The sequence below is a fragment of the Protomyctophum parallelum genome (genome assembly GCF_964188405.1).
Source record: "Protomyctophum parallelum genome assembly, chromosome: 15".
Lineage (NCBI taxonomy): Eukaryota > Metazoa > Chordata > Actinopteri > Myctophiformes > Myctophidae > Protomyctophum > Protomyctophum parallelum.
Genome location: NC_139710.1, coordinates 22,653,164 through 22,667,922, shown reverse-complemented (window position 1 = coordinate 22,667,922; position 14,759 = coordinate 22,653,164). Strand labels below are relative to the sequence as shown.

Here is a 14,759-nt window from a genome sequence, read left to right as displayed (position 1 = left end):
ACTCATACGAATATATGCCAGATTAATTTTGGCCTAACAAAATCTCCAACCAATTGAACCAAGAAAACAGGGTCGGTTAGGGTTAGTTTTGACTTAGATATTTGGTCCTAAACCACATGCAACATAACACATCCAAACTATAGTCACCACCAGTGTTGCTGGCAAGAAAAATTTGCTTCTGCGGAACACAATGTACATCAAAACTCTTTAAAAATTAACACATTATTATTTGATTTAGATGAAGAACAATCACTCATGTCACTGTAGGTTGAACTAACTGTGAGGTAATTGTAAGGTAATTCATATAATGGGCTCTATCCTGAAGGAAATGGTTATTATAGTGCATTCATTTGTGATCACCTCAACAGGATAAGGTCACACAATTAGGGATGCACCGATCCGATACTCGTATCGGAGATCGGCGCCGATCCAGGCTAAAATTCTAGATCGGGTATCGGATCGGTGGCCGATCCATTATCCGATCCGATAATTATGTGTAATTACAGTATGAAAACAACTCTACCTCCTCTGTGACACAGCAGTGTAGTATTGACAGTATAACATGTGGAATGCAGCCAGGCTAGCCTGCGCACACATTAACCTGGTCTAATTGTTGCACAGTTATTTAATAAATAATTCAGTGCATTTATATCTGTGTTTGTTACATTTTGTTTTACAAAGTTGGGAAAGTAATGTTTAAGTCAAGCCTTGATGTTGCCTTACACAAAATAATGATTCCAGACTCCACACAGTGAGGCATACAGCTTAATAGGTTATTACGTTTCTTTGTGGGGGGTATCGGATCGGTACTCTGTATCGGCAGATACTGGACCCCCATGTATCGAAATCGGTATCGAATGCCAAAAAGCCGGATCGGTGCATCCCTACACACAATAAATCTTCTCAGGATTCCTGGTATATGGTACACATAGTCCCAGGATTCCTGGTATATAGTACACATAGTCGCAAAGTGCATTTGCCCTGCTCTCCAGTACACGTCTAGCAGGAAGTTATCCTTCGTCCAAGAAGCTTGTTCCTTCCTTATATGCCCTTGCTGTGACTATAACAAATTGGTTTGGAAGGAAGCTATTGTTACAGGAGTTCAGGGGAACCTTGCTGGGTGGTGGGTGGATTGCCCCTGGTGATCCCCCCCCCCCCCCCCCCCCGTCATCACGGCACCAGGTCCTCTGGTTATTTTAAAGTGTGGGACATTCATGTCCCAGGATGAGGGCAACGACTGCTCCCATCCTGCCTTTCTAAAGGACGGAAGCAGGTTGGGAACATGAGCACTGCACACATGCTGGGAGGATGGGGACTTTTTTTATGGTGCAAAACATTTTCTATAACATAACATAACATAACAGTCATAACAGAAATCAAATTCAGTAACCGTGAATCTGGCAAATAGATCCAACACATTCACCTGCCATTGACGGAATATTCGGCCATTGCAAATCCAACCATTCACTCACTGCCATTGACGGAATATTCCCTCAGTTAAGGATTTTTATTGATTAAGTTTGATCGCGCTCTTCACCACCGACGAATAGCTCTCGGTTGCTAAGCGATTGAATCGACATTTATTGATTATCCAAAACGCACAGAAACCGGTGCACATTATCTCTGGGTTCCTGTGATCAAGATGTATGTGTCAGATTTTTCAGATCCCATTCTATTTGGCTAAGACTGCCTTCCAAAGTTTGCGGGCCCTGGGTAGGCAACGTGGCCTGGAGGAGACCTGTGCTCCGAGGAGCCGACTTTTCTAGTTTTTAGATCTTCTGAGTTACAGCGCATTGATCAAAAACTGACCATTCTGTTTTGCAACTGTTGGCAAAAGAAATGTCAAAATCTATTTATAGATGCATGCTCCAGTTTCTAGAGCCACCAACATATTTGTTTTACCTCAAATATATGAAACATTATCACATTGTAATGTCAAGAAAGACCACACAACAGTATGGATCAGACAGTTACAATCATGATGAATGGATTGGATTACTCTCAATACAGAGTTATCGCCTGTTCATTTCCTTCCCTAGATAAGAGAACACTACAAATAGCACAAGACAAACAGGATGACTGGTGTTTGGTTAATAATATCCCACATAGGACAGGAGGTTCACACTTTATAAAGTTTTGGTAAGAATGTGCAGCCTTATCAAGGCGATTGTGGGGATTATTGGACAAAACAACAGTAAATCAACAGTAAACAAGAATTGATTACATAGTAACAATGTGTCAGGTGAAAGGCGCCGTCTCCGTTGTCCCCCTTTGTGTCTTTGTTTTCCCCCTATATTATTATTATTATCGTTATTTTAGTAACTGCGGGCCAGTGCGGTGGGGGAATCAGCCCTTTCACGGTGCGTGTGGCATAGCTTAGGAGGCAGGCAATCATACTACACTCCCAAGAGTTCCATAGCTTAGGAGGCAGGCAATCATACTACACTCCCATTGCTTAGGAGGCAGGCAATCATACTACACTCCCATTGCTTAGGAGGCAGGCAATCATACTACACTCCCATTGCTTAGGCAGCGTGTGTGGCAGCCAATCAGGACTAGGAGCTCAGTATGACTAGGTCTAAGGACCAAGTCAGGTGGGTTCACCTGACAAAAATAATAAAATCACTGGTGTCTCCACTTTGAAGAATTTGCAGCCCCCATGGTTACATAGCATGCACACACGGACGGACGGAGTGCAAAACATACTCTCTCCCCATGCCTTCGGTCTGGTGGAGACAATTACATAAACATACTCAATTGTGCTAGTGACTGAAATCAGCTTTTATATTAGTGGGCCTTGTTTATTAGGATTACTGTGCAGTGGGTCACGGAACAAATTAGTAAAAATCTGGAGTAAAAATCTAAATGTATATGTGTGTGTGTGTGTGTGTGTGTGTGTGTGTGTGTGTGTGTGTGTGTGTGTGTGTGTGTGTGTATATATATATATATATATATATATATAAAACGTCTAATCTCTCTTTTGGGTCTCGACCAGAAAAGTTTAGGAACCACTGCATTAGAATATAATGCAGCTTACAAACCACGGCGATACTTATGGCTTCTTGTAAAAGTGGATTATGTACATACTGTAGTATGGACGTGCGTGTGCCACATAAAAGTCTTTAAATAGTCAGTATATGTCATATTACTGAAACCTTCATGTCCTTCCCGTCCGTGAACACACACATCCCTATTGTGATCACAACAAAAGACACAGCATGAGTACTTTTAGAGCACACCGAGTCTAGATGGAGCTGGAGTCGGGGCTGGTGTCTCACGTGGTTCAATCTCTCTCCACTCCGCATGGAGGCCTGGAGAAACTCTCATTTTCACAATTACACCAAATCTTTTATTCCAAACTCACAATAAGGTTGTGTTGTGAGCCTGTAGAGCTTCTATTTTCAACGAATGTTCACCTATTATGATGGTGCTCGAAACCAGACAGAGACACCCGAAAAAACCCAGATAACAACTTATTGAGTACCCGGGACGGTATAAGGTTTGGGCTTATCAAGCCTGTTATCGAGCATAGTGGCCCATGATGTTATGTTTAAACAATCAAGACAAGAGGCGATCAAGAAAAAAATCTAATCACCCATGCTGGCACAAACATGTTGGTCTAAAAGTGTATTGATACCTGCCAAACAGCGCTGCCTGGGTATTAAAACTAAATTACACTTCTAAAGTGACGGTACACACAACAGTTTCTTCAATATCATTTTCCAAAAGATACTGGTTCTGTTCAGAATTTGTCGCCTCCCGTCGTTAATAGAAAATGCTCGATAGTGGACTCGATAACAACCCGGCTCGATAAGCCTGATCGATAAGGTGCTTGTTATCAATAAAAATGAACGAGGTCCAGTCCATCGCTAATTACAACATGCCCGGGAAAGGGTTAAGACACCGACTGAGGTATGTATTGTCCACTGCATACAAAATAAATCACACCCGTGTGAACTGAGTGGTGCAACTTCGTGTGGGGGTCCCCCAGACCCACATGAACGTGCCCACTGCCCAGGGTGCCAGCCCGGTTCCGGCGAGCCACCCCACGTCCGAAACGGACAGGAAAGGAATTCCAATGCATTTTTCCCATAGACATTTCAAAACGTATTTATTTAAAGACCTTTTAAGCACCGTACGAAGCCAACTCTTGTCGTGACAAATCATGACAACACACACAATATTTTGGGCCAAACAAATAATTACAAAGAAGAAAAACAACAAAAAAAGTGTTGTTTTTTTTCTACTTTCTAATTCTTTGTTTGGCCCGAGAAATTGTGTTTGTTGTCATGATTTGTCACGACAAGAGTTGGCTTTGTCCGCGGCGCAAACGTCTTTAAATAAATACTTTCTGAAAAGTCTATGAGTAGTAGTAGTAGTACCCAAGTATTTGGATAAGCTAAAGTCTAAACACAATCATTTGTATGCTGTAACTGTACTGTATAATGAAATTAACCATCTCTTGTGTTGTGATCATTTACCATTTAACCTAGACATAACTGACACGGGGCAGCCTGTGCCCTACAGGCCTACACACACACACACACACACACACACACACTCAATGGCATTCAACACCCAGCTGTGATCTCTCCACAACAAAACCAGGCTTACACTTCTAGTGGTGTTTTTACACAGCACAACTCGCCATGCCGTGTCTCTAAAACCACATATACGAGTGTGTGGGGATGGAAACTTGGGTGAGATTTCTAAGCATACAAATGTAGACACGGGCAGCAATGCCCATGAAATGCAAAGGTTCAATCTGTTCCAACTGTGTCGTTTGACCGTCTAACCAATTACGTCCTATTGAGCCGATTGAGTTTGACAACATAAATAAATAAATAAATAAATAAATAAATAAATAAATAAATAAATAAATAAATAAATAAATAAATAAATAAATAAATAAATAAATAAATAAATAAATATTAAATTAACCGGCCACATAATATGTCGGACTAACGCTTGTGACTCTCGAGTCATTTGTCAGAACACGGGAAGAGAATGAACAGCACACAGACTCGTAAGAAAAGGATGCAGGGCCGACAAAAACATCCTCAGAGTCTGTGCCTCCCTGCAGGGGCCACATAAGGGGGAGGGGGGCGCGGGGGATGATTCAGAGGCTCCAGAGCTGGACAGGGGCCGTGGAACATGCCACAAATATACAATGGATAAAATACACACATTTACCTGCTATTCTTTCTTTTCTCTTTTTTTTTTTAATATAATCTTTATCCCACGATTTTGTAACCCATTTTTTCACCCAGTGTCAATGTAATCCTATAGGCTCTACACTCCATCCGCCAACCTGGAGAGAGCAACGGACTGACCTCATCATGCTTCCTTCAATGCATGAGAGTCCAAGCCGGTTCTTTTCACCCGACAGGGGGGTGTTTCCCTGGTAGGACATAGCACGTGGAAGGAGAATGTCATTCCAACCAGTTCCTTTCCCCTCCATCAGGCGCCCCGGCTGGCCAGGGGGAGGCAGTTTAGAGACCAGGATTACTGCATGTTTAGTTTTTTGTGAGGGTACCTACCCTAGGGCACACGGGGAGAACATGCAAACTCCACACAGAAAGGCCCTTTCGACAACCCCACCTAGGGTATGGGCACTGATGACACAAGAGGATAGAACACGCCCCCATGCAGCGCCCACAGTGTCCCCGGAATCGAACCCAGGACCTTCTAGCTGTGAGGAGACAGCACTACCGACTGTGCCACCGTGCCCCCCGCTATTCTTTCTTGAATGGCCGCATCCGGCTGGTACATACTTCTTAGTTCTTCTTAGTATCTAAAATGAAAGCATCTGTGTCATTTTAGATCTTAAAGTTGGCTATTCAAAAGCAGGCTCACGGCGTGTCACTTTGAGCCGCGCTGCGAAGCTTGTACATCTGCTATTTCTGATCATTTTTGAAAACTCGTGTGAGAACCAACTACTGGTTTTGAAGGCATATTTTGTAGAATGGGCCTTAGTACAGGTCTTAATGGGTTAGGGAACACAGTGAGCTGTGTTTATAAGTGACATTGTTCCTCTGAAGGGACGGCTGTGTGTTTCTAAGCGACACCGTTCCCATAACCTGGAGGGGACGTCATCAGTGGTGGGAAAAGTACTCAAATGTTGTTAGTTTAGTAGGTAAGTGAAAGTATCAATACTGCAATTAAGTAAAAGTCCCAAATTCAAAATGTAATTGAGTAAAAGTACAAAGGTATTGCCATCAAAATGTTCCAAAAGTAGAAAGTACTCATTATGTAGAATGTGCCATTTCACCATTTGTGAGCTTGTAGATCTGCTATTTTCAAATGGCCCAAATGTACCGGTATATGGGGTGAAGCGGTTAATGCATGTTTAGAAATAGTAATCAAAAACTACAAAGTAACTAGTAACTAAAGTTTTAAAATAAATGTTGTGGACTATTGGAAATTGGAAATACTCAAGTAAAACAAAACAAAAACGCAAAACTGTACTTAAGTACAGTACTTAAGTAAATGTACTTAGTTACTTTACAGAGTTTACGCCAATGGACGTCATTGCAATATGCTGGAGGAAAATGTTGGGATAGGCATATTGAAATTCTCTGGTTGGGTGATAAATAACTGCTACGCCATATGTAAGTAATGATTAAGTAGTATAATTATTGGATACAATTATAAAACAAAATTACAATTCATACAATGTCATTTCATGCTACAGCCGTACAGGAACTTCTGGTAAAATAACACTCTTGCACTAAGCCACGGTGAGAAATGAGACTCTCGAGCTGAATCAGGTGGCACGAGTCTGACTGGGGGTCATGGCCAGCTGTTGGTCAAGCAGCTATTTTCCACTCCATTGACAGCATAATGAGGTGACCATTCAGCAGCTTAATGAGTTCCTTAAGTTTAAACTCCTTGCAGTTAAAGTCTCTTGCCAAGACACGGTCCATGGACCGTGAAGCAGTAGCCATGGTATCCATAGCACAACATTTTACTGTCTGCACAATGCTCCTCATGTCAGGACCAAGTGTCTCAAACACTGTTACGACAGTGGTTGACTGGGTCATAACAAACACCCAGGACAACTTCAAATGGTTCCCTTAGGTATGGATGCTGCTGTACAAGCTCTCAACCCATTTACTGTAGCAGTATTTTGTTTATTGTACTATTAATAGAAATTTGCCGCCCTTCGGGCACATGTCGCAAATGGGAAGAATGAAATTGTGGAATTTCACAGCCTCCACGTTTCAGCTTTGTTTTGAAACCCTTTACTCTGCACTTCACATCTAGTAGCGGGTGGGCACACACACACGCACACTCTCTTGGCATTTCTTATACCAGTAACAATCAGGCTATATTTCAGGTGTCAGAAAATCAAAATCCGACCGAGTCACTCAGACCAAAAAGGTCTTTATACATGGATATATATGCAGCCCAACTAAATGTAGCCTACACCTGCACAAAAGCCAAAGTTTTTCAAGTTGTTTAACGACGTACTTTAGGCTACTACGAGAGAGAAAAGTTGGCTTCTCCGTCCCGGAGAGCACGACGGGTGGATTGACAGTTGACGTTACGGTGTACTGGTTTGTCTTGCGCTGATTTGAATGAAAACACGGGCGTGCAATTTTACTTTATATACAGATCCCGACAACAGTGTTGACCTCAACGAGGTGAAAGCAAATTAATATAAGAAAGTTTAAAGCAACCATGACAACTCTCCTGTGTATCCCATTCCCCACACGTGGATAAAGAAGAGGGCAAAGTAGGAGCTGTTTATAAGTGCATTGAGTGTCGCGCCTTAATATTATATTCAGCCACACATCATTCCCGCGGGGGGATTTTTTTTTTAATATATATATATATATATATATATATATATATATAATAAAATAAATTCCCTACCGACTCAGCCCATAAATGACAGCCAACCGGAGACCAATCTATTATTTTGCTTGGCCTTAGGTTAGGGTGTGAGGTAGGTTGTCGGTCTAATGACTGTCGGACCAATAATAGTGTCGGAACTAAAGCCTGTACCCCGCCAAAATGTCTCAAATGCCTGAAATCATGACTCACAGGGTGCAATTTCTGTAAAGGTTTACACACTAGGCATTCATTCCACTTGAAAATATTCAAATCAGCCTGATGGTGGCGCTATAACAGGCCAATTCATGTTTTGACCTATAACTTCACCGATCTTTGGAAAACTTTGTATTCACACTCCCTAGAGTGCACTGCATTCTTCACATCTGCCTTATATATTTTTGGATATCCTTCCGATTTTATCCAAATTTCATGCAAAGCTGTACACGTGATCTCTATAATCATGTGATCAAGCTGGATCTGATTTTTGAGCGGTGCCAAGTGCTCCTAACAGTGACTGAGTGTGTGTGTGCGTGTGTGCGTGCGTGTATGTCCATCTGTCCCCTTGCAGCAGTTTTGAGCAGTCAGCTAAGTGGGAGGGTCAATGTGTCTCACACACACGCACGTCGCACGCACGCATGCACGCACACACACACATACACACACCTGTAAGGAGGGGTTGTAACCCTGTGCTTAAGTCAACAACTGTGCTTATTATTAGACCCAGCAGGACACCAGCTACTACTCCACTACATCTCACAGGCAAATATTGTACTTTTACTCCACTACAATTATTTGCAAACGTTTAGTTACCATAAGTAAATATAACAATAAAAGTATAGCTGTACCGCTCAGTTCACATGGGTGTGACTTTTCTTATTCCTTCCAGATTGGCTAAGATTCACATCTAAAGATTGCAGGAGTAAGCCCGTTTTGAGGAACATTGCCCTATTATAGCACCACCAGCAAACCCATTTTTGCAAAACACATTCTTTGAACAACAATGCCTCCGATCATGAACGCAGCATCCGATTGCCGTGAAAGGCAGAGTTAGACCCTTTTCACATTGGCCTATTATAGAAAACACCAGGAGGTCTCAATAACCTCCCTGGCCTGGCGGAGACCTGTGCTCCGAGGAGCACGTTTTCTGGGTTGCTACTGTAAAACATTAGAATTAGCTGAACACACACATTATCTGCTTGACCCAGTACACACATGGTGAATCACTCATCTACATAAGCATCCGTGATACGATGACCATCAACTGCTTTGTTAGAGACTGACGTCTCTATTCCTATCCATTCTGTTCTTGTCCTTGTCTCATATTTTCTTGTCACGTCAGTGTCAAATACTGCATATATCCTCTATCTGAAGGGTCTATTAAAGTAAACTGAAATTGAAAATTATTATTATTATCAAATAAAGTAAGACAACATTACAAAATGTAGATTTTCATTTTTTAGCATATATTATCTGGCAAATCGTCCAAGAACCTGGCTGACCTGTTGCTGCTGCCTACTATCCTTGCGCCGTGCAGGAAACAAAACAGACACACACAAGTTGCATCGCAGCAGTAGCTACAATGAAGCATAAAGCCATGGCGTCATCTTCAGATACTTTCATACAGTAAAAGCCTCTGACTTTGGAATTGATGTGGATAATATACAAGAAAAGCAAAAACAGCAGGAAAGTCCTAAACAAGCTCAGACTATAGTTGTGATATGTAGTTTCACGGTGTCACGTACAAAAACAAGCAGATGTACAAGCCTACACCACACAATACATTGTAAGCTTGTTGATCTATTGATAGCTTGTAGATATCACTTGATTACTTTCTGTTCTTTTTGGCAAGCTACATCTCTACATGATGGAGTAGATCAATTATGCTTTAGGAAACTACAGGAGCAGCACAGTGCATCTGTGTGTTGAGCTATAGGTGTAGCGATCAGTTGACTGGCACATGCTTATCTGCAAAAACACACATATTACATTAAGGCTGATCAATTTACCATTTTCCCGGAAAAACTGAATCTTGGCTGCCCATAAACATGCCTAATGGAAACCCTGGTTGGTCTGTTTCTCTGTCTGTTTATTCCAGAGCTAATCTTGCAACAAATTAGTTAGATAATTTAGTACCTTACTACCTGCAAAACTTACGTTTTTAGCTTACATAAGGTTTTATACTTTTGAAAAAATGACAGTGAAGTGACAATTTAATTAACAATTAAAAAAATAAATAAAGCAAGAACGCAAAGAAAATACACTTTTTACTTTTGACTCAATCAAAAAGTAATCAACAAACAATTTATCTGTGGAACCAAGTCAAACTAAATGTTCTCAACCTTTTGGTTGAGAATCCCTGGCTCGATTTTATTTTTAAATTATTTTATTTGACCAAATATTTAGGTTACTTTCTTGGTCAGCTCACCTGTACATTTAATTTTAGCCAGAATCCTATCCAAAAGTGTGAAGATTTGGATGCTCATGTTTGCTGTTGGTCAAGGTATGTATGGCCTACTGTATTTGGTCCAGGGTCCTGCAAAGGGTCGGATACCCACGGATACCCCATGGGTACCCGAGTTTGACTGGTGAAAATGGGTGGGAAAATATATTTGTATAAGTTAACGGGTGCAGGGATGGGCCGAACGCAACGAAACGAATCCTTGCTTCCTTATCGTAGCATTTCACGTGTGGTGTTTATATTTATCACAACAAGCTGTAGCCTGTAGCCTATTTTCGTCACGTTCGCGCTGACCAAGGGATAATAATGTACAAGATGTAAGATAACCCAGGTAAAGTAATGAGTCACTCTTAAAGTTTAACTAAAATTCTAACATAATTTGTGATAGGGAAACAGCCTTGGATCAAGACGGTCATCAGGCTAATCTTTTTATATCATCCTATCCTTGATATAAAACACCATTTAGGTCGAAATCATGATATAACGTTATTGCCTAGTGCCGCGCTATGAACTTGTAGGTCTGCTATTTTTGAAAAATCGTTAAAATCGTCATGATTTAGAAAACTTTTTTTTTTTTTCGACGTCAGGCCTGAATGGGATAAAGTACAAAGATAGCGAGCGGTGATACGAACGGGTAACGGGGCGGGCAACGGGTAAAGTTTTTTGACGGGCGGGGCGGATCTGGTTTAGATTTTTATATAAATCACGGGTAACAGGCGGGTTGCGGAACTGATGATTGATGGGCGGGGCGGGTGCGGGTCTTGAAAAGTGGACCCGTGAAGGACTCGGATTTGGTCAGTTGTGTGCAGGTGGCTTTGCTCTAGTCTAGTGCACACATTTCTATATGATGGAATTTAGGGATTATAATCCATTTCCTTATACATTTCAAATTTCAGTCGAATGAATTCAAAGCAAATTTCCCCAGCAAACTAACTTAGTGGTGCGGTTTAATTTTGGATGGAAATGTGGAAATGAAATTCTGGCGATATTATACGACCATGACAGACACACATTAGAGACCCTAGCAGTGACTGTATATGTTTCAGCACCTGGCATCATAAAATCTGCTCATTCCTAGTATATTATTAGAGATGTTGTACCCACATCACTAACACCCAGAATAATAGACTGATGGAACATGGAGTTTAATGTACAGCATTATTTTGACCAGTGCTTCTCAAAGCATTTATACTATGTACAGTGTGTGCTATGTACGCTAATGTTACTGCTGCTGAATTAGTTACATTTTCGCTAGAAACGGACTGTATCATATATGAGTGACTGACAGTCGCAAAAGATACAAAGACACCCTCCCTGACAATAACGCAGAGACAGCTTGTATATTTTTAAACCACAACGCTTATATGAAATGATTTTAAGATGAGCTCATATTATTCTCCATAGAGAAATTACTTCCGTGAAGCAGGGGAATCGAGGGGACAGCACTTCGGCGCTCTATGTGCAGTGGTTGGAGGTGGTCTCTCTTCCACTGAGATATTTCGACCTTGGTGTTGGGAAAGAGTAGCATTTATTGACAGTGTCAACCTAATGGTTGACAATGTCAATAAAGTTATTTAATTTAGAAGCCGACAGCTCCTCAGATTGGACACTAGATGTGCACGTGCCACCACCTTTATTGTAGTTGGGTCATCAGGAGAGGATTGTAGTTCTAAGTTCTCACTTAGCCTATCTACTACATTGTATAATACTGCTTTAGGTCATTCACTTTTATTGTTATCAGTTAAAGGCTGTATTTCTGGCCTCTGATATTTCATGTTTTCAACAGGAAACAAATATTTGGGTTAACAAATTGAATTGGAAAATCACAGGGAACACATCAATGTAGGCCCACATCATTGCTAGATTGTGTGCACCACTCTCCATATCAAAGGACAATATTAATTCAACAAGAAATCTCTGTGTCGACAAGCCAATCACGTCTTCCAGAATCCCTACAGCAGCCTTACATTGTATTTGTAATCACTCAATATAAGCCTCTGCAAATATTTGTACTGGGCATGAATTTAAGGCTCAGTCAAATTCGACCTGAGGCTCTCTCTCCCTCTCTCTTTCTCTCCCTGTAATTATCTGAATAAAGCGGGCCACAATACCAAAACAAAATCTTAGAAGTCATAAAATCAAAGTCATCGTATGGCAACAAAGCTCTCAAAATAAAAGCACATAAACAAATGTATACGAAGTGGATTCTGCCAATAATATATTTCCATACCATACTGAAATAAACTGAGTCCAAAGGCTTCCTCAAAAAACAACAAAAGAAACTGCAGTTGTCAGTATACCGTTGTCCAACAATGGGTTAAACATGCCAGACCATCAGAATAGGGAAATATAGGCAGAAGCCAGACTCTGATCCTCCAGGGTCCAGAGGTTCCCAAAGTGTGGTGTGTGCACCCCCTGTGGTGCACGCTGCACCACAGGGCGCTGCTGCTGCTACCTACAATAGGCCCTGCGGTAAGCCCCGCCCGCTCGCTCAGCTGCCTCGATACCGTTGTTAAGCAGGACAAACATCAGCGAACCTCCATTGAGGACCGTGTTATGTCGGCGTTTTTCCGAAGAGGAATAGAAGCATTCATATCAACAACATTCATACTATAATAACGCCATGGTGAAACGTTGCTGTTGGGCGTCCTGCAACAGTGCTTAATAAGTACCCAGAACGTTTGGGGCATTTCTTTTTATTCCTTTCCCCGTGGGTGCGCACATCATGCACATGTCAATGTTTACATTCTGGAGGTGGAGGACGCGGCGGTCACTCATTCACCCTCCCTGCTACTAAATCATACTATTAACGTCAACTTTTACTAAACAATGTTTAAATCAATCGTCTAATAAACAACTAACAACTTACCTTGGAGCAAATGGTGTGCTTTGTAACTTTCTAATCTCCACGCTCAGTTGCTTGTGTTGGTCGGACGGCAGCCACAGGCTCCAGCCTCCAGTCACGTTCCCTCCCACTGCGGTTCAGAAAAAGAACGCTGCTTACCATTTTCTGCACATTGTATCCAAAAAGTGAAGGTCCGCTAATGGTCTAAACTATTTTGAATTTAGGAACGGCAAATAAAATAGTTTAGACCATTAGCGGACCTTCACTTTTTGCATGCAGAAGGGGGTAAGCAGTTCTTTTTTTTTCTGAACCGCAGTGGGAGGGGAGTGACTGGAGCCTGTGGTTGAAGACAGTTATGTGGCTGCCGTCCAACACAAGCAACTAGAAAGTTACAAAGCACACCATTTGCTCCAAGGTATGTTGTTTGTTGTTTATTAGACGATTGATTTAACCATTGTTTAGTAAAGGTTGACGTTAATACTAGTATGATAGTAGCAGGGAGGGTGAACGAGTGACGCCACCGCCGCTTCCTCCTCTAGAATGTAAACATTGTGCGCACCCACGGGAAAGGAATAAAAATAAATGCCCCAAACGTTCTGGGTGCCTATGAAGCACTGTTGCAGGACGCCCAACAGCAACGTTTCACCATGGCGTTATTATAGTATGAATGTTGTTGATATGAATGCTTCTATTCCTCTTCGGAAAAACGCCGACATAACACGGTCCTCAATGGAGGTTCGCTGATGTTTGTCCTGCTTAACAACGGTATCGAGGCAGCTGAGCGAGCGGGCGGGGCTTACCGCAGGGCCTATTCTAGAGGGGGGAAACACTGTGTGCATCACTGAAACCAAAAAAATCAGTTTGTTTGTGGTTAGATTGTATTTCATTACCTCGTACAAGGTTTCTTTGACTAGACTATGCATGCACCTCCTGGTACCACAGCACCTCAAAGGCCCTTAAAACTAGGCTCCAGACTTCCCAAAACAAACTGGTCAGGCTCCTACTTGGCCTCACCCCCCGAACCCACCTCACCCCTGCCCACTTTGACAGGCTGGAATGGCTTAGGGTCGACGGTCGAGTACAGCATCTTGCAATGGGTCTGGTCCACAAGATTCGATACACCACCAAGATACCCATGTACCTGTCTAGATACTTCCTTAATGTTAACGAAGTCCACACCCACAACACCAGAGGGAGTGCAACCAACCATGTACAACCCAGATTCGGCACAAACAAGGGACTAAATTATTTTCGCTCCTATGCCACCAAAATGTGGAACAGTCATTAAGACATGCTAATCCCTTGACTCCTTCAAAACCGCTCTCAAAGGGCACCTACGGACGGCTGCAATTCGAAACTGGCCCCCGTAAAATCTGAATCCCCCCACCGCCCCCCCCCCCCTTTTTCCCCTCACTGTATATGTTTCTTTTCCCTTTTTCCCTCCTTTAGGATGAATTCCTGTTCTGTTCTTTGACTATATAGAAGTGTCTATATTTTGTACGTCTCTAAATGTTTTGATGAATTGAACAAGGTGGACCCTCTTGTAAACAAGTATAATGCTTAATTGGGTCGTCCACTCACAGTTAACAGTCGTTGTATTGAGTTTGTGCTTGAAAT

At 42.0% G+C, this 14,759-nt stretch overlaps 1 protein-coding gene across 1 annotated transcript in view; it reads right to left on the bottom strand.

Annotated features, from left to right (window-relative positions):
- LOC310872451 (ADP-ribosylation factor-like protein 15) overlaps positions 1–14,759 on the bottom strand; it is a 175,650-nt gene that overhangs the window by 141,224 nt on the left and 19,667 nt on the right. The gene's annotated exons all lie outside the window — the stretch shown is intronic.